General features: G+C 42.2%; 1 pseudogene across 1 annotated transcript in view; it reads left to right on the top strand.

Annotated features, from left to right (window-relative positions):
- The first annotated feature begins 9,948 nt into the window (after positions 1-9,948).
- Positions 9,949-20,410, top strand: part of LOC148148276 (scavenger receptor cysteine-rich type 1 protein M130-like) — a 60,252-nt pseudogene continuing 49,790 nt past the window's right edge. The window contains exons 1-3 of the transcript XR_015759257.1: positions 9,949-9,964; positions 16,300-16,356; positions 19,078-19,389. The product of XR_015759257.1 is annotated as a scavenger receptor cysteine-rich type 1 protein M130-like (transcript). The remainder of the gene's footprint in view (positions 9,965-16,299; positions 16,357-19,077; positions 19,390-20,410) is intronic.

Below are 20,410 nucleotides of genomic sequence, written 5' to 3'. Positions count from 1 at the left end.
CCCTACAATTTCCAAAACAGCATACCTGTTTGAAATGGGTATGTCCACAAAAGACTCCTGCACTAGGTGCCTACATCTCTTACATTTCCTGGAGTTAACCCATCTATGTGACTGTATCTGAGACTTTTCCCCCCTTCTGTAATTGCCATCCATCACATACTGTTGATGTTGCAAATTTCTCATTGCTTCTAACTGTCTCTCCAACTGATCCATTCGATCTGATAAGATTCGCATCTAATAGCATTTATGGCAGAGATAATCCGCAGTAACCCTTAAACTCTTTAAGCTCCCACATCTGACAAGAAGTACATATCACTGTAGTAAAGACCATTTTTGCTCCTTCACAATCTACAGACCCAGAAAATAACACTGTCTTATTCCTCTACAAAACACTGCCCCAGGTTAAATTAATAGTTATGGCTTATATTTTAAGTTTAATCAAGAGACATATCTCCAAAAACATAATCAAGAAAGAACCCACTCTACTCACTACTGCAGCCTTTCTGTGGGACATACTTAAAACAATGATGAACTTATCTGATTATGCGCTGTGACCTTTGCCGAAATAGGTTCCTCCAAGATTAGTTGTGAATTTCACTGTTTGTTAATTTTCCCAGATGCACTCCAATGTCCAGTGATATTGAATTCAAAATAGCAAAGGCAGTAAATGTGCAGGTTCTCTCTCTTTCTCTCACTCACTCTCCTGCACAGTCCTTACCATGTGCTTCCTTTGTCTGTTCTTCTCCCTTTTAAAACTGCTGTTGTTTTGACTTTTTTTCCCCCAAAGTTCCAAAACAACACAACAGCATATGAAACAGTAATTCCTGCTCCTGGAATTCGAGGAAATCACCTCCAGCACCTAAATACCTCAAAAAAAAAAGGAGCAGCGTTACAGCCAGAAATTTTTCCTGTCCTCCATCTTGGATTATTCAGAATCCCTCCCGATTGAAGGCACTGGATGCTGCAAATGCTATGGATCGTCACAACATTCCAAACAATAATATTGAAGACTTTTGCTCCATAACTTGCCACTCCCCTTACCAAGTACAACTATAACACTGGTATCTACTCAACAATTTGGAAAATTCCTCAGGTATGTTGTCTATACAAAAGGCAGGACTAATTCAACCCAGCCAATCACTGCCTTATTAGTCAACTGTAAATCATCAGTAAAGTGATGGAAGGTGTCATCAACAATGCTATTAAGCAACACTTGCTCAGAAGTAACCTGCTCAGTGAAGCCCAGTTTGTGTCCCAACAGGACAACTCAGCTCCTGACCTTGTTACAGCATTCCTTCAATCATTGACAAAAAAAGCTGAATTCCAGATGTGAAGTGAGAGTCATAGCCCTTGACAGCCATGCTGCATTTGACCAAGTGTGACATCAAGGAACTGTAGAAAAACCGGAATCCATGAATATCAGGGGAATACACTGCATTGGTTAACAACAAAGAACAAAGAAAATTTCCAGCCCAGGAACAGTTCCTTCAGCCCTCCAAGCCTGAGCCGATCCAAATCCATTCTCTAAACCTTTTGCTGAATTCCTAAGCATCTGTATCCCTCTGCTCCCCACCTACTCATACATCTATCCATACACATTTTAATTGAGTCTACTACCTCTGCTGGTAACACATTCCAGGCACCTACCCCCTCTGTGTATATCCCCCTTAAACTTTTCACCCCTCACCTTGAACACATGACCTCTCATCATTGAATCCCTCACTGGGAAAAAGCTTATCTCTATCTACCCTGTCTATTCCCTTCATGATTTTGTAGACCTTAATCAGGTCCCCCCTCAATCTCCATTTTGTCCAATAAAACAATCCTAACCTACTCAATCTGTCTTCATACCTAGCACCTTCCCCACCAGTCAACATCCTCGTAAATCTTCTCTGCACCCTCTCCAAAGTGTCCACATCTTTTGATATGTGGCGACCAGAACTGTACACAGTATTCTAAATGCGGCCGAACCAAAGTCTTGTACAATTTTAACATGACCTGCCAGCTTTTACACTCAGTACCCCATCTGATGAGGGCAAGCATACCATATGCCTCCTTGACCACCCTATCCACCTGTGCAACAACCTTCAGGGTACAATGGACCTGAACTCCCAGATCTCTCTGCTCATCAACTTTTCCCAAGGCTATTCTGTTTACAGTATAGTTCGCGCTAGAATTAGACTTCCCAAACTACAAGACCTCACTTTTGCCTGGATTGAACTCCATCTGCCACATCTCTGCCCAACTCTCCAGTCTATCTATATTCTCCTGTATTCTTTGGCATCCCCTATGCTTTCTGCTACTCCACCAATCTTCATGCCATCTGCAAACCGATCAGACCAACAATGCCCTCTTCGAGATACTTTATGTATATTACAAACAACAGTGGCCCCAGCACAGATCTCTATGGAACACCACTTGTCACCTTTCTCTATTTCGAGAAACTCCCTTCAACTACAACTCTGTCTCCTGTTGCTCAACCAGTCCTTTATCCACCTAGTTTGAACACACTGCATGCCATATGACTTCACTTTCTCCATTAGTTTACCATGGGGAACCTTATCAAATGCCTTACTAAAGTCCATGTATATGACATTTTCAGCCCTTCCTTCATCTATCAACGTGATCACTTCCGCAAAGAACTCTATTAAGTTGGTAAAGCACGATGTACCCCACAAAAAAATCATGTTGCCTATCACTAATATGCCCATTTATTTCCAAATAAAAATAGATTTTATCCCTCAGTGCCTTCTCCAGCAACTTTCCCACCACTGACATCAAGCTCACTGGTCTAGAATTACCTGGAATATCCCTACTACCCTTCTTGTAAAGGAGGACAGCATGAGCAACCCTACATTCCTCCGGCACCTCACCTGTGTTTAAGGATGCTACAAAGATATCTGTCAGGACCTCAGCTATTTCCTAGGCAACCTGGGATAGATCCCATCTGGTCCTGGGGATTTGTTCATCCAACACATTTTCCCTCCTTATGTCAACATGATCCAGAGTAAACAAACTTGTATCTCTATTTTCAGCATTCATCACCTCCCATTCCTCAGTGAACACTGATGCAAAGTAATCATTGAAAATCTCAACCATTCTCTCAGGTTCAACACACAACCTTCCTTCCTTATCGTTTACTGGACGAACCTTTTCTCCAGTTACCCCCTTGATTATTGCATAAGAATAAAAGGCCTTGGGATTCTCGTTAATTCTGCTCGCTAAAGTTATTTCATGACCCTTTTTAGCCCGCTAGATTCCTCGTTTAAGATTGGTCCAATCTCCCGATATTCCTCCAAGGCCGTTCTGTTCTTAGCTGCCTGGATCTTATGTACGCTTCCCTTTTCCTCTTGGCACATCATACAATTTCTCCCATCATCCACGGTTCATGAATCTTGCCTTTCCTATCCCTTGTTTTCAAAGAGACGTACCTATCCTGCACTATCTTCAACCTATGTTTGAAAGCCTCCCAGATATCAAATGTGGACTTTCCTTCAAATAGCCGTGTCCAATCCACATTTCCTAGTTCCTGCCTAATTTTGATACAACTGGCCTTGGCCCAGTTTAGTACTCATCCCTTAGGACCACTCTCATCTTTGTTTATGCGTATTCTAAAACTTACAGAATTGTGGTCACTATTAACAAAGAAATCCCCCACTGCAACTTCTACCACCTGGCATGGCTCATTCCCCAACACCAGGTCCAATATGCCCCTTCCCTGGAGGGGAAAGCTTTCCTGAATGTTCCTTACAAATTCTGCCCCATCCAGACCTCTGTCACTAAGTGTATCCCAGTCAATGTTGGGAAAATTAAAATCTCCTATCACCACTACCCTGTTGCCTCTACACCTTCCCATAATCTGTTTTCCTCTTTGTTCTTCTACCTCACACTCACTATTGGGAGGCCTTAATACTACCCCACCAATGTAACTGCATCCTTCTTATTTCTCAGCTCTATCCATAACACCTCACTGCTCAAGGTCTCCATAGTGTTGTCCTTTAGCGCAGCCGTGATATAATCCCTGACCAGCGGTGCAACTCCTCCCCACCTTTTACTTCCTGCCCTATACTGTCTGAAGCATCAATATCCTGGAACATTTAGTTGCCAATCATGCCCTTCCTTCACTCAAGTCTCTGTGACAGCAATAATGTCATACTCCCAGGCACCAATCCAAGCCCAATGTTCATCTACCTTACCCACTATACTCCTTGCATTAAAGTATATGCACATCAGGCCGCCAGTTCATTTGCGCTCATCTGCTCTCTGCCTGCTCTTCCCCTTGGTAATGCTAACTTTGTGATCCTTACAGTATCCAGTTTCCACCTCACTGTCTAGTGATCTTCTCTTCTGGTTCGCAGCCCCCTGCCACATTAGTTTAAAACCTCCCTAACAGCAGTGGCAAAAACTCCTGCAAATACATTAGTTCCAGTCTGATTCAGGTGTAGACCATCCAATTTATAATAATCCCACCTTCCCCAGAACCGGTACCAATGTCCCACAAATCTGAACCCCTCCCTCCTACACCATCCCCTCAAGCCACCTCATCATCCTATCGATTCTTTCATTTCTACCCTGGCTAGCAAGTGGCATTGGAAGCAAACTCAAGATTACTACCTTTGATTACCTCCTCTTTAACTTCTCTCCAAGCTCCCTGAATTCTGCTTTCAGGGCTCATCTTATTTTTTACTTATATCAGTAATGCCTATATGCACCATGACAACTGACTGTTAACCCTCCCCTTTTAGAATGCTCTGCAGCCAATTGACCCAAACACTTGGGAGGCAACATACCATCCGGGAGTCTCATTTTTGGCCACAGAACCACCAATCTACTCCCCTTACAATAGAATCCCCTATGACTGTGGCCCTACAAGTCTTTTTTCTGCCCTTCTGAACAGCAGTGCCCGTCACAGTGCCATGATCCTGGCAACTGCTGCCCTCCCCTGGTGAGCCATCTTCCCCAACAGTATCCAAAACAATATATCTGTTTTGGAGGGAGATGACCGCAGAGGACACTTGCAATGCCTTCCCACTTTTTTGGTCACCCATTCACTGTATTCCCTCAGCAATTCTAACCTGCGGTGTGACCAATTCACTAAACGTGCCATCCATGACCTCCTCAACATTGTAGATGCTCCACAGTGAGTCCATCCACAGCTCCAGAGCTGCCATGTTGTCAAACAAGAGCTGCAGCTGGACACACTTCTTACAAAGGTAAGAGGGACGTCAGCCACTTCCCTGAGCTCCCACATCAGGCAAGAGGTACATGCCACGGGTCTGAGGTTTCCTGTCATTATAAGCCTTAGCTTTATATCAACTGACTAAAACCAAACAATGCACTTAAATATATGAAAGAAAAGAAAGAAAAAAAAACTTACCTGACAGAATCCATTTTCTTCTGGTTAGAGGAGGATGGGTGGAAGGGAGATACTACACGTGTAGTATTTCAGGTTTAGCTGCTGCCCAAATTTATACTAAGTCCTTACCTTCCTGGCAACCTCCATATGTCTCTAATGTCACCTCACCTCTGTCTCCCACAGCTCCCAGACAGGAAAAAGGCCACAGGCTTTGAAGGTAAGAATTTATACTGTTCTCTTACTTTCCTGGCAACCTCCTTGGCTCCAACGTCACCTCCGCTCTGTTTCCTGCTGCCCCCGGACAGGAAAACAAAAGTTGCAGTTATACCTGACACAAAATTTGAAGTTATATCTGGCACAAAGAAAGATGGTTATGGTTGTTAGACATAATTAATTTCAGGTCCAGGATATCTGAGCATGTATTCCTCAGGGTAGTGCCACAGGCACAATTATCTTCGGCTGCTTCATCAATGACCTTCTCGCATCATAAGGTCAGATGTTCTCTGATAATTGCACAAAGTTGAGCACCACTTGTGATTCCACAGACACTTAAGCAGTCCATTTTCAAAAGCAAAATCATCTAGGCTTGGGCTAGCAAGTGGCAAGTAATATTCATATCACACAAATATGAGGCAATGAGCATTTCCAATAAAAGACATTCTAGCTAACACCTCTTGACATTCAATGTTGTTATCATCACATTACTACACCACTATCAACATACTTCGGGTTACTATTTGGCTGGAAACTCATCTGGACTCATCATATAATCACAATGGCTATAAAAACAGGCCAGAGACCAAGATTGCTACGGCAAGTAACTCACCTCCTGACTCGCCAAAACCTGCCCATCATCTGCAAGGGAGTGTCAGGAGTGTGATGGGATATGCCCCATGTGTCTGAATGGGGACAGTTCCAACAACAGTGAAGAAACTTGACATCTTTCGGTACAAAGCAGCAGTCTAGATTGACACTACATTCCCAAGCATTCGTTCACTGCACCATCCACATTCAGTAGGAGCACTGTGTACAACCTAAAAGTTGCACTGCAGAAATTCACCAAACACATGGCCACTTCTGTTTAGAAGGAAAATGGCAGCAGAAACATGGGAACACCACTACCTCTAAGATCCTCTCCAAGCCACTCGCCATCCTGATTTGGAAATATATTGGAGTTTCTTCAATGTCATTGGTTCAAAATCCTGGAATTTGCTCACGAACAGCATTGTGGCTAACCTACAGCACATGGATTGCAACGGCTGAAGAATGTAGCTCACTGCTATTTGTCAATTGCAAGTAAGGACAAGCAATCAATACTGATCAGCTAGTCACGTCCACGTCCCACGGATGAATAAAACAATTTTAAAAACTGATGGTACAATTTCCCTCTATCTATCTGTCTGTCTGTCTATCTATCTGTCTATAATGTCATTTCAATTTGCACTTAATAGTACAGTGTCTTGGAGTGCATTATACATAATCAGTACGTTGTTCTACGTCTCGCTGGTTATCTTTCATCATATTATGGAGCATTAGATTAGATTACTTACAGTATGGAAACAGGCCCTTCGGCCCAACAAGTCCAGAACCGACCCGCCGAAGCGCAACCCACCCATAACCCTACATTTACCCCTTTAACCTAACACTACAGGCAATTTACCTGAGCAGCTGGGTGTTTCCGTTCAGTATATAACTATACTCCATATAACACTGAAAACTCACTACTAACTCAAGAAATTTGAAAATTCATTTGTGAATGAATTTGAATATAATTAAATACAACCCTCAAATATTTTGAATTCTAATTAAAAAGCTGATGGACTGTTTCGAGGTCACAGAACTCCCTCCCCCATAAACGACATCACCACGGTTTTACCTAAATTGGCAATCACATCGCTTATTGGTCCATCAATTCTAATTCTGATAAGAAAAAAAGACGTTTTCACAGTCAATTTTCACTGAATAATTGGAACCACTCGAATTTTTGATGTACACTTGCGTCGTAGATCAGGTTCTCCATCATATCACTTGAACAGAGTCGCCGTGAAATGTATTGCCTGGGGATATTTGTTCTGATTCTGCACGTTTCATTGGGTAAGTAGATCACAACAATACTTACCCGAACGCTGGAAATTGTGGTTTTGTTACGTTCCAATTCATCGTCATTTATTCAAATAATGCTCATTCTATTTAAAAAAACTTCACCTTTTTTATATCTTGGGCTGTTTGTAGGGATCACTTCAATGGGTCATTCTGGGAGATGTCAATTCTCGCCTAAAAGTTATATTTTTTGCACAGAAAGAGGCTTTGGCGCTCTCATGTTCTGTGTACTGATCGTGCAGAAGGATTCGAGAAACTTTTCAGCTAATACGGAATTAAGCAGATGTCTGTTCTAAATGGACCGCACCATTGTCTTAATCAAACACAAATTTCTGCAGAGCAGAATTCTGCCACCTGAGCGGTACCCGTAAATATTATTCATTCATTGTAAGTTGAGATACCATCCTGTGGCTTAAAACAACGTAATTAAAACAACGTAGCTGTTCATTTCAGTGGTTCCTTATTCATGAACAAGATGAACTACATTCAAAGCCGCACTCTAAAATATTGTTCTTTCCTGCTTTTGCGCCTGTGGATTCATGATATCGTTTTGGGTCTTTCAATTGTCTTTAAAAGTTAGCGATAAACATGAGTGAAATTATTTGTTTGGAAAGATGGTAGAATAGTTTCAAACTTGTGTTTTTAACGAAATCCCAAATATCATTTAATTGTTTTGCCAACAACAGACAAGACATTTTACAATCAGATAAACTCGAACTCAGTCGGATGTTACATTCAGCGAAGCGTTAACTTTTTCTCCTTTCAGGATTCTTCCAGAAAATGAGGCTTTGAACAGAACGATAAAGTCGAGAAAACTGAATCAATGCTTTGTCAGTTTCTGTTGGGAATGTGTGTTTTAGTATTGTCTTCTGTGAGTTTCTGTCAGGTGTTTCTCACCGTCCTTTACTACTCCGGGCTAGTGAGCAAAGTTCACCTTTCGACCCACAGCCATCGACAGCTGCTAAGTTGTCATTATGTATCGTTTCAACAACGTGCATGATATATCTGAAAAGTGTGACCCCTTGTCAGTAATATTTCCCGAGATTTGCGACCATTCTCACAAGCATAATATCAGTAATGCTTTGTGATGTTTTAGAACAAGGCGTTGTAACATCCAAAATCTAACTTCACACATGATTATACCATGACATCTATAGTATCATCTCTCAGTTTTCTCCAAATTTGCATTATCCAGTTGTGTTTATCTTTCGTCTGTCTTCTTGGATGAGCGCGAGAGTGCCTTCACCCGCCATAAACCGATTCTGGTTAAACGGTCAAACCTTCCAATCGTCCGATGGATCGGGAGTCAGTGACTTTGTGGTCAGTTATTTTCTGTAGAACAAAATCGCAGAACATTACATTACATTATTTCCAGTTGTAACACTACCACCCCCCTTCCCCCCTATTCCATTTGTCCAAGCGTTACTGAAATTTATGGAAATGTTATTAAAACATATCGAGGTGGTTTTTGAGATCGGGCGGAGAAGTGAGGGAGGGGACAGGATCCCACAGATGCCAGTTTTCCAGCAAGGGAGGAAAGTTTCCAACCATTGAATTAGCGGAATATCAATGATCTCAGACTGTGACCCATCTTACATCAAAGGAATATTGGACAGAATGCAACCTGAGCGGCAAATTCAATATTTTCACACTGGGTACATTAATCAAGAATAATTTTACTCTTTCTCGGTTTCAGCAGTCTACCTTTTTAAAGTGACCTGATACAATATTTTCGGAGGAGGATAATCCAATTAAACTGAATTTTGGTCGGTGTTAGGGACAAGGTACTGGCGTGGACAGAGATTTGGTTGACTCGCAGGTGGCAGAGAGGAAGGATGAAGGGGTCTTATTTTCAGATGGCAGCGAGGAACGAGTGGAATTCAGCAGGTGTCAGTGTTTGGGACCACGCTATTGATATTTCACATGAGCGATCCGGACTATAGGTGGAGGGACAAGCTGGGTGGAAGAAGCGGGAGGTTTAGGCTGGGAGGAGAGTGTAGTCTATTTTCTAAACAGGGAAAGGCTTTGGAAACCTGAAGCATAAAAGGGACTTGAAATTCCTGGTTCAGTATTCTGTCACGGTTAGTATTCAAGTTGGTAGTTAGGAAGGCAATTGCAATGTTACCGTTCATTTCGAGAGATCTGGAATACAAGAGCGAGGATGTACCCCTGAGGATGTATAAGACTCTGGTCAGACTGCATTCAGGATATTGTGAGCATTCTTGGGTCCATATCGAAGGAAGGATGTACTGGCATTGGACGCGGTCCAGATGATGCCCCCACGGGTGAAGGGCTTGTCAAATGAGAAGCAGCTGAGGTCTCTCGGTCTGTAGTTTGTGGAGTTTAGAAGGACGGGGGGGAAAGTCTGATTATAACTAACAGAATACTGCGATTCTAGGATAGAATGGATGTGGAGAAGATCCAAAGGAATGCAGAACAAAGAACTGTACAGCACAGGAACGGGCCCTTCGGCCGACTATGTTGCGCAGAACATGACGCCAAATGAAAGTAATCCCTTCTGCCTGCTCTTTGTCCATAACACTTCACTCCTTGCATATTCGCGCGCTTATCTAAAAGTCTCTTAAATGCTTTTATTCCATCTGCCTCTTCCACCATCCCTGGTAGTGCACTCCAGACTCCTACCACACACTGTGTATAAAACTCGACCCTCATGTCTCCTTGAAGTTTCCTCCTCTAACCTGAAATGCATGTGCCCACTATTAGACATTTCAATTCTGGGAAAAAGATTCGAACCGTCTATCTATGCATCTCATAATTTTATAGATTTCTGTCAGGTCTCTCCTCAGCCTCCGACGGTCTAGAGGTAACAACAAGAATTTTTCCAGCCTCTCCCGAGAGCTCATACCCTCTAAACCAGGCAGCATCCTGGTAAAGTTCTTCTGCAACCTCTCCAAAGCATCCACATCCTTCCTGTAATGTGGCGACTAGAATTGAACGCAATGCTCCAAGTGTTCCTAACCAAAGTCGATCAAGCTCAACATGATTGGTAATCAATTCCCAGACCAAGACAGGCAAGCATGCCATACGTCTGTTTTACCATCCTATCTACCTGTGTGGTCGCTTGCAGAGAGCTCTTTCTGTATATCAATGCTGTTAAGAATCCTGAACATTAACTGTATACTGAGGGGAGCCTCAGATCCAAGGATACAGCCTCAGAGTGAAGGGACAACCCTTTAGAATAGAGGTGAGGAGGGATGTCTTCAGGCAGAGAGTGGTAAATCTGTGGAACTCATTGCACCAGAGAGTTGTGGAGGCCAAGTCATTGAATGTATTTAAGACAGAGTTGGTTCTTGATTAGTAAGGAGATCAAAACTAACGGGGGAAAGGCAGAGGAATTGGGTTGAGAAATATATCAGATATGATCTGTTGACACAGCAGACTTGATGGGCCGAATATCTGCTCCTATAATTTATCATCGGATGGTCTCCTGGAGTGAAGCACCTTTCGGAATAATGTAGTTCTTGCTGTCCAGAGATTCTCAGTTCCAGAAAATCAGTTTTCATGACCCAAACTGACAAGAATCACATCACCAGTGTTCTTATTGCTGGAAAGTAGAATCTCCATATTAGCATCGCTGTGGCTGACCGAATTGGAGAAAACAGCAATCCCGCAATCCCGTATCTGGCCATTCATCTTGTGAAAAATTACTTTTCCTTCAGTGTGACAGCAGCCTGTTCACTGGGATCTCACTGAGGCAGCTCCACAGGGAGCTCAGCGGGATCATCGGTACCAGGTTCAACTGAGGCCTGGTAAAATTGTCAGAGTTTACTGATGTGTTCATTGGAAAACCGATTTTAACATAAATCACCCCTTGAACGAAACTTCAGGCTCTGTCGCATGTTGATTAAAGGCTATATCTGAACAGGTAATAAGGACTAAAACAGAAGTTGTTGGAAAAGCTCCGCGGTCGGGCAGCATCTGTGAAGGAAAATCAGAGATAACGTTTCGGGTTCGGTGACCCTTCCTGAGAACCGTTCTGCGGAATGTCACCAGACCCGAAACGTTATCTCTGATTTTTCTGGACAGATGCTACCAGACCCGCTGAGCTTTTCCCGCAACTTCGGTTTTTGTTCCTGATTGACAGCATCTGCAGTTCTTTCGGTTTTTATTCGGTATTCAGTCTCCTGTTGGTCACTGTTCACGGTGAGCACTGAAGGATGCACTCCGTTTAAGACTGTTTCGCAAGAGACCGAGAAATAACTCGACTTCAGGTGGGTTTATAGCAGCCTCCAGCGAACATGCTCTTACAGAACCTAAAAACACCATTTCCCGGAGTTCGCGCTGCGTCCGACACCATTTCAATGGCATAAGTTTCCTGAAACATATTTTAAACAGTGTCATTGATTGTAAATTATTGTGATATTTTGAAAAGTTGTAATTGCAAGGCACGCTGAAAATTAATCGTCGCAAATTATTCAAGTTTCTAATTGAACATAAATTAATTTGCAACTTGAAACTCTGAGAAGAGGAATTTCCGATTGATTCTCGCGGCAGGAAATGGAAACTTTAGATCTTCTTCCCAAATCTGTTTCCATTGGGAATTTGTAGGCGCGGCTTAATAGCGTGACAAATACAGGCTGAATGGTAGTGTTAGATGAGATTGAGGGAGCAAACAGTGAGATGTGTGAAATGGACAAAGATTGGGATGAACCGCTGCAGGTTGAACGTACCAATGGCTTTCTCTTGCGCTTCAACTTGAAAGGATATTTGGAATTTATACTAGAACCTCAAATACTACATCTGAAATTCCTCCAGTAAAGAGAGAGGGAGCCCTGTACGACTGTGTGTTATTGGGAGACAGCATTATGAGGTAATGAAATGATAGAAATTCATTCCCAAATCGTAGCAATTGAAGGAAGTGTTCAACAAAAAAATCTTGTGAGAGTTCAGTGTCCAAAGCTAACGGTAAATGTCAGTTCTTATTGGAGATTTCAACAATCAGCCGTATTTCAACTGAACACTAATAATCACAATTGCCGTCAGTGAAGAAAATACCCACTGATCAGATTCTTACAAACTTGATAAGCTCATGGCCCAGTCTTTTGACCAATGCGATCGCACTCCGGGAATAATATGCAAACGCTGGGTGCGGGAATGAAAGACTTAAACACAGAGGCAAGCAGCTGTGAAACAATCAATTATGAAGCTGCAAATAATTTGTGGACAAAGAGAGAATGAGGAGTTGATGTATCTGCTTTACTCAGTGCGGCTGAGAGACTTAAACATAGAATTTTGGCTCGTTTGTCGCCGTGGTAATTACCATCTCTCCGGGCCACGAGATACGGGTAGTTGCCGCAGAATTGCAGAGATGAATAATAACATATTTGAGCAGGTTAATTGAAAAAAAAAACAACATACACTATGTCTGTTACCGAAATGTTAAAATGCACAGTGGACGAGTGAATCAGAATTAAGGTCGCTTTGAAATTTGTCGAAATTTGACGAGTGATTGGAACTTGTCAGTCAAGATCTCCGCTCGTTTTTCCGTCCCGTTCATTTGTGTGGGTGAAGGATAAAGCTTGAAAAGCCGCTCCAGCTTCATGGTCACGCGTTCCCGCCTCCCCTCCCTCCCGCCCAACACAAAAATTGACTTTCCCTCCGCTACACCAGAAAGTCTATGGCGGTGTTTGAGCATTGCACAGCAAATCCGAAAAGGCGTAATTCTCACAATGTTCGGCTCGGGATATATTTAATCTGAGAACAGCGATGCTATTGCAGGGAGCAGCGACTGTCCTTTTCCTGGGTCCAGAATGGACAGCAAAAGCTCGCGATCAAGAATATATTGCAAATTAAATGGAATAATAATACTTATAATTTTGATGTCTATGTACAATAAAATTGAGAGATTGTAAAATGGGCAGCCAGCTCACTACATACCGTACAAAGTTCAGGGTAGATATAACGTCACAATCCTACCACATCATTTTTGGAAAAGTTGTCAGTATTTTTAAGACATAGTCATAAAATTTTACTGCACGGAAAGAGGCTTTTAGGAGCGTCGGTTATCAAGCACTTATCTATTCTACTCCCATTTTTCCAGCACTTGACCCCGAGCCTTGTCAGCTATGACATTCAAGTGTTCATCCAAAGAGTTGTTACATGCTCTAATGGTTCCTGTTTCTGTGATCCCTTCAGGTAGTGAGTTCCTGACGCCCAGAACCCTGTCGATGAGAAAGGTCTATCTTAATCCTTGGTTTGATTTTGTGTTTTCTGCCAGTCCTCTTTGTTTTCCTTTTTTTCTTTTTAAAGCAGCTCCTGCACTTTCCAAACGGCCCGAGGACTTAGAAGTTTTATTTGTTTTATCAGTGTCAATAAAATGCAGTGACTGGTGGCGAGTTATCATGGCGATTTGGGCATAAGGTGTAACTTTGTTAAAATTAAAAGTCAAATAGTATTTACTGTGGAAAGGGACATGGAAGATATAGAAGGTAGGGAAATAGATGGTGACATCTTAAAAAATGTCCATATTACAGAGGACGAAGTGCTGGATGTCTTGAAATGCATAAAAGAGGATACATCCCCAATCCCTGATCAGGTGTACCCTGGAACTCTGTGAGAAGCTAGGGAAGTAATTGCTGGGCATCTTGCTGAGATATTTGTATCATCGAAAGTCACAGGTGAGGTGCCAGAAGACTGTAGGTTGGCAAACGTGGTGCCACTGATTAAGAAAGGTGGGAAGGACAAGCCAGGGAGCGATAGACCAGAGAGCCCAACTTCAGTGATGGACAAGGTTTTGGAGGGAAGTCTGAGGGACAGGATGTACATGTACAGTATTTAGAAAGGCACTAACTAATTAGGAATAGTCAACATGGCTTTGTGTGCAGGAAATTATGTCTCACAAACATGTTTAAGTTTTTTGAAGGAGTAACAAAGAGGATTGATAAGGGCAGAGTGATAGACGTGATCTATATGGACTTCAGTTAGGCTTTTGACAAGGTTCCCAATGGTTAGATCTCATGGAATATAGAGAACTAGCCAATTGGATACAGAACTGGCTCAAAGGTAGAAGACAGAGTGTGTTGGTGGAGGTTTGTTTTTCAGACTGGAAGCCTGTGACCAGTGGAGTGCCACAAGGATCGGAACTGGGTCCACCACTTTTTGTCATTTATATAAATGATTTGGATGTGAGCATAAGAGGTATGGTTAGTAAGTTTGTAGGTAACATCAAAATTGGAGGTGTAATGGACAGCAAAGAAGGTTACATCAGATTACAATGGGATCTTGATCAGATGGACCAATGGGCTGTGGGGTGGCAGATGGAGTTTAATTTAGATAAATGCGAGGTGCTGCATTTTTGGGAAAGCACATGTTAGCAGGACTTATGCACTTAATGCTAAGGTCCTAGGGAGTGTTGCTGAATAAAGAGACCTTGGAATGCAGGTTCATAGCTTCTTGAAAGTAGAGCCATAGGTGGATAGGATAATGAAGAAGGTGTTTGGTATGTTTTCCTTTATTGATCAGAATATTGAGTTACAGGAATTGGGAGGTCATGTTGCAGCTGTACAGGACATTGGTTAGACCACTTTTGAAATATTGTATGCAATTCTGGTCTCCTTGCTATCCAAAGGATGTTGTGAAATTTGAATGGGTTGAGAAAAGATTTACAAGGATGTTGCCAGGGTTGGAGGATTTGAGGTATAGGGAGAGTTTAAATATGCTGGGGCTGTTTTCCCTGGAGCATCGGAGATTGAGGGGTGACCTTATAGAGGTTTAAAAAAATCATGAGAGGCATGGATAGGATAAATAGAAAAAACCTTTTCCCTGGGGTGGGGGAGTCCAGAACTGGAGGGCATAGATTTAGGGTGAGAGGGGAAAGATATAAAAGAAAACTAAGGGGCAATGTTTTCACTCAGAGGGTGGTACATGCATGGAATGAGCTGCCTGGGGAAGTAGTGGAGGCTGGTACAATTGGAACTTTTAAAAGTCAATGAGATGGATGTATGAATAGGAAGCGTTTGGAGGGATATGGGCTGGCAGATGGGACTAGGTTGCGTTAGGGCATCTGGTTGGCATGGAGAGTCAGACTGAAGGGGTTGTTTCCATGCTGTGCATCGCCATGACTCTATAACTCTAGAATGAAATGCTAGATACAGTTATTGAAAGTAAATATGTGGCTACTTTGCTATCTGGTCCAATGAGGTAAGTAATGTTTCATAAAGAATATGTTAGATTTGTCTTCATTTACTAAGCACTTGAAATTTTAGTGTTACCCAAAGAACAAAGAGTAAAGAAAATTTATAGCCCAGGAATAGGCCCTTCAGTCCTCCAAGCCTGAGCTGATCCAAATTTACTGTCTAAACATGTCGGTCAATTCCTAAGCATCTGTATCCCTCTGCTCCCCACCTATTCATGCATCTGTCCAGACACATCTTAACTGAATCTACCGTGCCTGCCTCTACAGCCTCTGCTGGCAATGCATTCCAGACACTCACCACCCTCTGTGTGAAGTACTTGCCGCGTGTATCCCCCTTAAACTTTCCACCTCTCCCCGTCCTCTGGATGCAATTCAGTTAATTAACGAGATCCCAAAGAATGTTAAAAGTATATTTTCAGTCAGTTAAACCTTCACTCTTTGGTTCCACATATATTATGATGGGAGATTATGAGAACAATTTCAGACCTTTGGACTAATTTGGAAAGGATTACCTGAATTGCTCTTTGAAAGATCTTCCAGTAACGAATATTCTCTTGTGTTGCAACATTCTATAATTTTATTAACTTTAGGAGCATTTCTTTGATTTTCAAGTGTTCATGTTTAAACATGTCATGCAACGAAACATGCATTGCAGATACTAACAATCTTTTCCCCTTTTGCATTTCAGCCTCAACAGTTCAACCTTCTAGTGCAACCACATCAGTTGAAATTGTGAATACAAAAGGTAAAGATTTTCTGCATTCAGAGCTAAATTCAAAAGTATAACATTTAATGGGGATAAAAACGAATCTTTTGCATCAAAATAACAAGTAGGACTTGTAAGATTATAGTCACCCATCCCATTCTCCAAACAAATGCACACCATCCACTCTGACCATTCAGAAATGCTCTCGTATGCTTTTATAAACATTTAAAATAAATGGAAATTACTCATCAAATAATAGAACAGAGTGATTCCTCTGTTTTCTGAAATATATCCTCCCATGAATGTTGTGCCTCCTGATACACACACTCGGGATGAACAGTTCTGTGGGTCATCTCGTTGAAGAAGCTTTTAGATTGCAACTAATGTTCACTATGATCCTGGATACTTTACAACATACAACATTACTTTATAGCACTGTCCATTACCAAGGAGTAGATGGGATACATATATTTTCACCAAATATGGGCCATGATTAAGATCTGGCCTTCATAACAAAGTCCAGATTTGGTATGATCACATTACTGAAATGTCAAGAAATAATATAATGTCGGACATAATTTATTGCTGAGAGAGTCTTTGGCCTCTTGAACATGAAAATGGTCGGGTGGAAGCTTAAAGAAACAAAATGCATTACAGCCTCAAAAAACAACAACTACTTTTTAAGCTGGATGCAGGTAGTCACACATAAACTGCATAGTGGTAGGATATATACTTTAAAATTTTATGAAGCTGGGTCATATTTTGTTTGGTTTATGAAGTCCAATGTAACGAACAGCTGGAATGCCTTGGGCTTTTAAACACACAGGATAGATATCAATAGAACTAATTGCTGTGACACTGAGTTCTAAAACAATTTGAAGTATTTTTTAACTTTCCTAAGCACTTTACTAATAGACAAAGAAAGTGTGGTGCAATGACAAAGAATGAAGAACAAAGAAAATAGCAACACAGTGACAGGGCCGTCGGTCATCCAAGTTTACACCAATTGACATCCTCAATCTAAATTTGCTGCCTATTTTCTAATGGTTTATATCCCTCTGCTCCTTGCCCATTCATGTATTTGTCTAGCTGCATCTTAAATGGTGCTATCGTGCCCACCTCTGCTGCCTCCTCTAGCAACACATTTCAGACACCCACACCTTCTGCAAAAGGAAGTATTCATGCATATCTCCCCTAACTTTTCCCCTCTCACTTTGAACTCATGACTCCTAGTAATTGAATCCCCCACTCTGGGAAAAAGTTTCTTGCTATTCACCCTGTCTATACCTCTCATGATGTTATAGCCCTCAATAAGGTCCCCCACCCCCACCCCTACCCTCTGTCTTTCTAGTAAAAATAATCCTTATCTACTGACCCTCTCTTCATAGCTAGTGCCCTTCATACTAGGTAACATCCTAGTGAACCTCCACTGCACCCTTCCACATCCATTTAGGAACATGCCAACCAGAATTGTATGCAGTATTCCAAATGTGGCGGAACCAAAGTAGTATACAACTGTAACATGACCTGCCAACTCTTGTACTCATGCCATATACCTCCTTGATCATTCTATTGTCCTGCATTGCCACCTTCAGGGAACAATGGACCTGAACACCTGGATCTGTCTGTCCATCAATTTTCCTCAGAACTTTTCGATTTGCGGTATAGTTTGCTCTTGAATTGTATCTTCCAAAATGTATTATCTCGCATTTGCCGGAATAGTACTCCATCTGCCATTTCTCTGCCCAACTCTCCAATCTATTTATATTCTGCTGTATTCTTTGACAGTCACCTTCACTATATGCTACTCCATCAATCTTTGTGTCATCTGAAAATCTGCTAATCAGACCACCTACACCTTCCTCCAAATCATTTGTGCATATCACAAACAACAGTGGTCCCGGCACAGATGTCTGTGCTAAACCACTGGTCACACATCTCTATTTTGAGAAGCTCCTTCCGCTGTTACTCTCTGTCTCCTGTTGCCAGCCAGTTCTCTCTCCATCTAGCTGCTACACCCTGAGTCCCATGTGACTTCACCTTCTCCATCAGCCTACCATGGAGAACCTTATCAAGTGCCTTATTGAAGTCCATGTATATGACACCGACAGCCCTTCCCTGATCAATCAACTTTGTGACTTCCTCAAAGAATTCTATTAAGTGGGTACAACATTACTTTCCCTGCACAAAGCCATGTTGCCTATCACTGGTAACCCATTTTCTTCCAAATGGGAATAGATCGCATCCCTCAGTATCTTCTCTAGCAGCTTCCCTACCACTGACATCAGGCTCACCAGTCTATAGTTACCTGGATTATCCCTGCTACCCTTCTTAAACAAGGGGGCAACATTAACAATTCTCGAGTCCACCAGGACCTCACCCATGTTCAAGGATGCTGCAAAGATATCTCTCACTCACAGTATGACATCTTATAACAGGCTCAAAAAAAAATCATTCACAACCATGAAGGAAAATGTGTGCTGAATGCATTCCTGAACTCTCAGGCATCTTGATAGTAAGGCAGCATGAACTTTTATCTGCATTGTAATAATTAAGAGTGGCCAATGCAGGAATCAAACCGCACCATCACCCTGCATCGCAAACCAGGGGTCCAACCAACTGAGTTAACAGACTCCGATGAATCAGTGCTGTTATTGTGCTAAATTATAACATGGTTTATAATTATCCCAGGACACTTAGTTCAGTTCAATTGGGAAGCGTTTTGCAAAATTAATGTTTCTTCCCTTTGACTTTTAACAGAGTTCATAAGTCCCATGTTGGTGGGGCCATACGCACCATGTATTGGAAATTTGGTGGTTTATTACCGAGGTCAGTGGAACTCCGTTTGTAGTAGTCTGTGGGATTCGGCTAATGGAAAGATTGTCTGCAAGCAAATTGGCTGCGGTTCTTATCACACAACATCTACAAATCCCATTACACAAGAAACAGGACCTATGTTACTGGATAAGATCCAGTGCAAAGGAGCAGAATCTTCATTGTCGGAGTGTGCACTCAATTCTTCCGGCCAGCAGAAGTGCGAAACTGGGACGAGTGTACTCATTTTCTGCAAAGGTATTAATGTTGACTATTTCTGTCCGCATACTTTATTAGCTGACATGGGAATTAGTCAGGAAGGTGGGTGGCAATCTTTAACTTTGAGTAGAATCTTGTCGAGGCGCCTGGTATCTCAGCAGCCAATTGGCGAGCGGAGAGATCAGCGCTCCCTCGTTCAGTCAAGGCGGAGGAACGACAGGCAGCGTTTGCAGGAAGCCACCGGCAATTTACGAGTCTTCTCTAAAAGTTCGTCCACTTACTCCCCATCCCCAGCTGCTGTTGAGTGAGTGATGGTGAGTTTCATTTTTGAACAGCTCCTGTGCATGGGGTGGGGATGTACAAGATGTAAAGAAGTAAGTTTCAGAATTTTAACCCACCACAGTGAAGATAGTGCGACATAGTTCGAGGTCACGATTGCATGTTCATGGGAGGCGAACATGTCATTGGTGATGCTGCCATGTATCTGTGGCCCTTCATCTATGTAGTAGTAGTTCAGGAAGAGATGGTTGTGCCATGGGGTGGTCGGTGGTATCCAGCGATAGGGTTAGGGTTAGCCTTCCAATATTCAATGTTCTGATCCTACATCAAACTTTAATTGTCTTCTAATCATCCAACTCTTTCTAAACTCTTGAAGGTAGCACTGCCAGGAATGCCGCTTTGGTGTCAGGATGTTGGGTTGATTCCAATAGTGAGAGATGTGTCTGTTTGCTTCTACGTTTCATTACTTCCCTTTTAAATTGTAAAAGCAAATAGCGATACACTAACTGAATAACTGACTATGCAACACACACACACATATATAGAGGATGTTGCAAATTAAATCCCATAAAGTCTGAAAAAAGATCCGTTTCAGGAGGCTTAAATTTCTGTCCCATGTTTGCTGCTTATAGTGTCACGAATCAAACGTTGCCGATGCTTGCTCTATCCACCTGCGCGACACGAAAAGTTGGCGGGTTTAGCGTCAGGAAAGCGGACCACAGGTTCCTGCCTTTTGTTTCTCAAATCTGTCAGCCCACCTCTACATTCAGCAAGGAAACTA

This window comes from Chiloscyllium plagiosum, unplaced genomic scaffold (genome assembly GCF_037043375.1).
Source record: "Chiloscyllium plagiosum isolate Xiang-an unplaced genomic scaffold, Cpla_swu_hap1 HiC_scaffold_13, whole genome shotgun sequence".
Lineage (NCBI taxonomy): Eukaryota > Metazoa > Chordata > Chondrichthyes > Orectolobiformes > Hemiscylliidae > Chiloscyllium > Chiloscyllium plagiosum.
The sequence above is the reverse complement of the archived record's forward strand: the minus strand, read 5'-3'. Positions and strand labels throughout refer to the sequence as shown.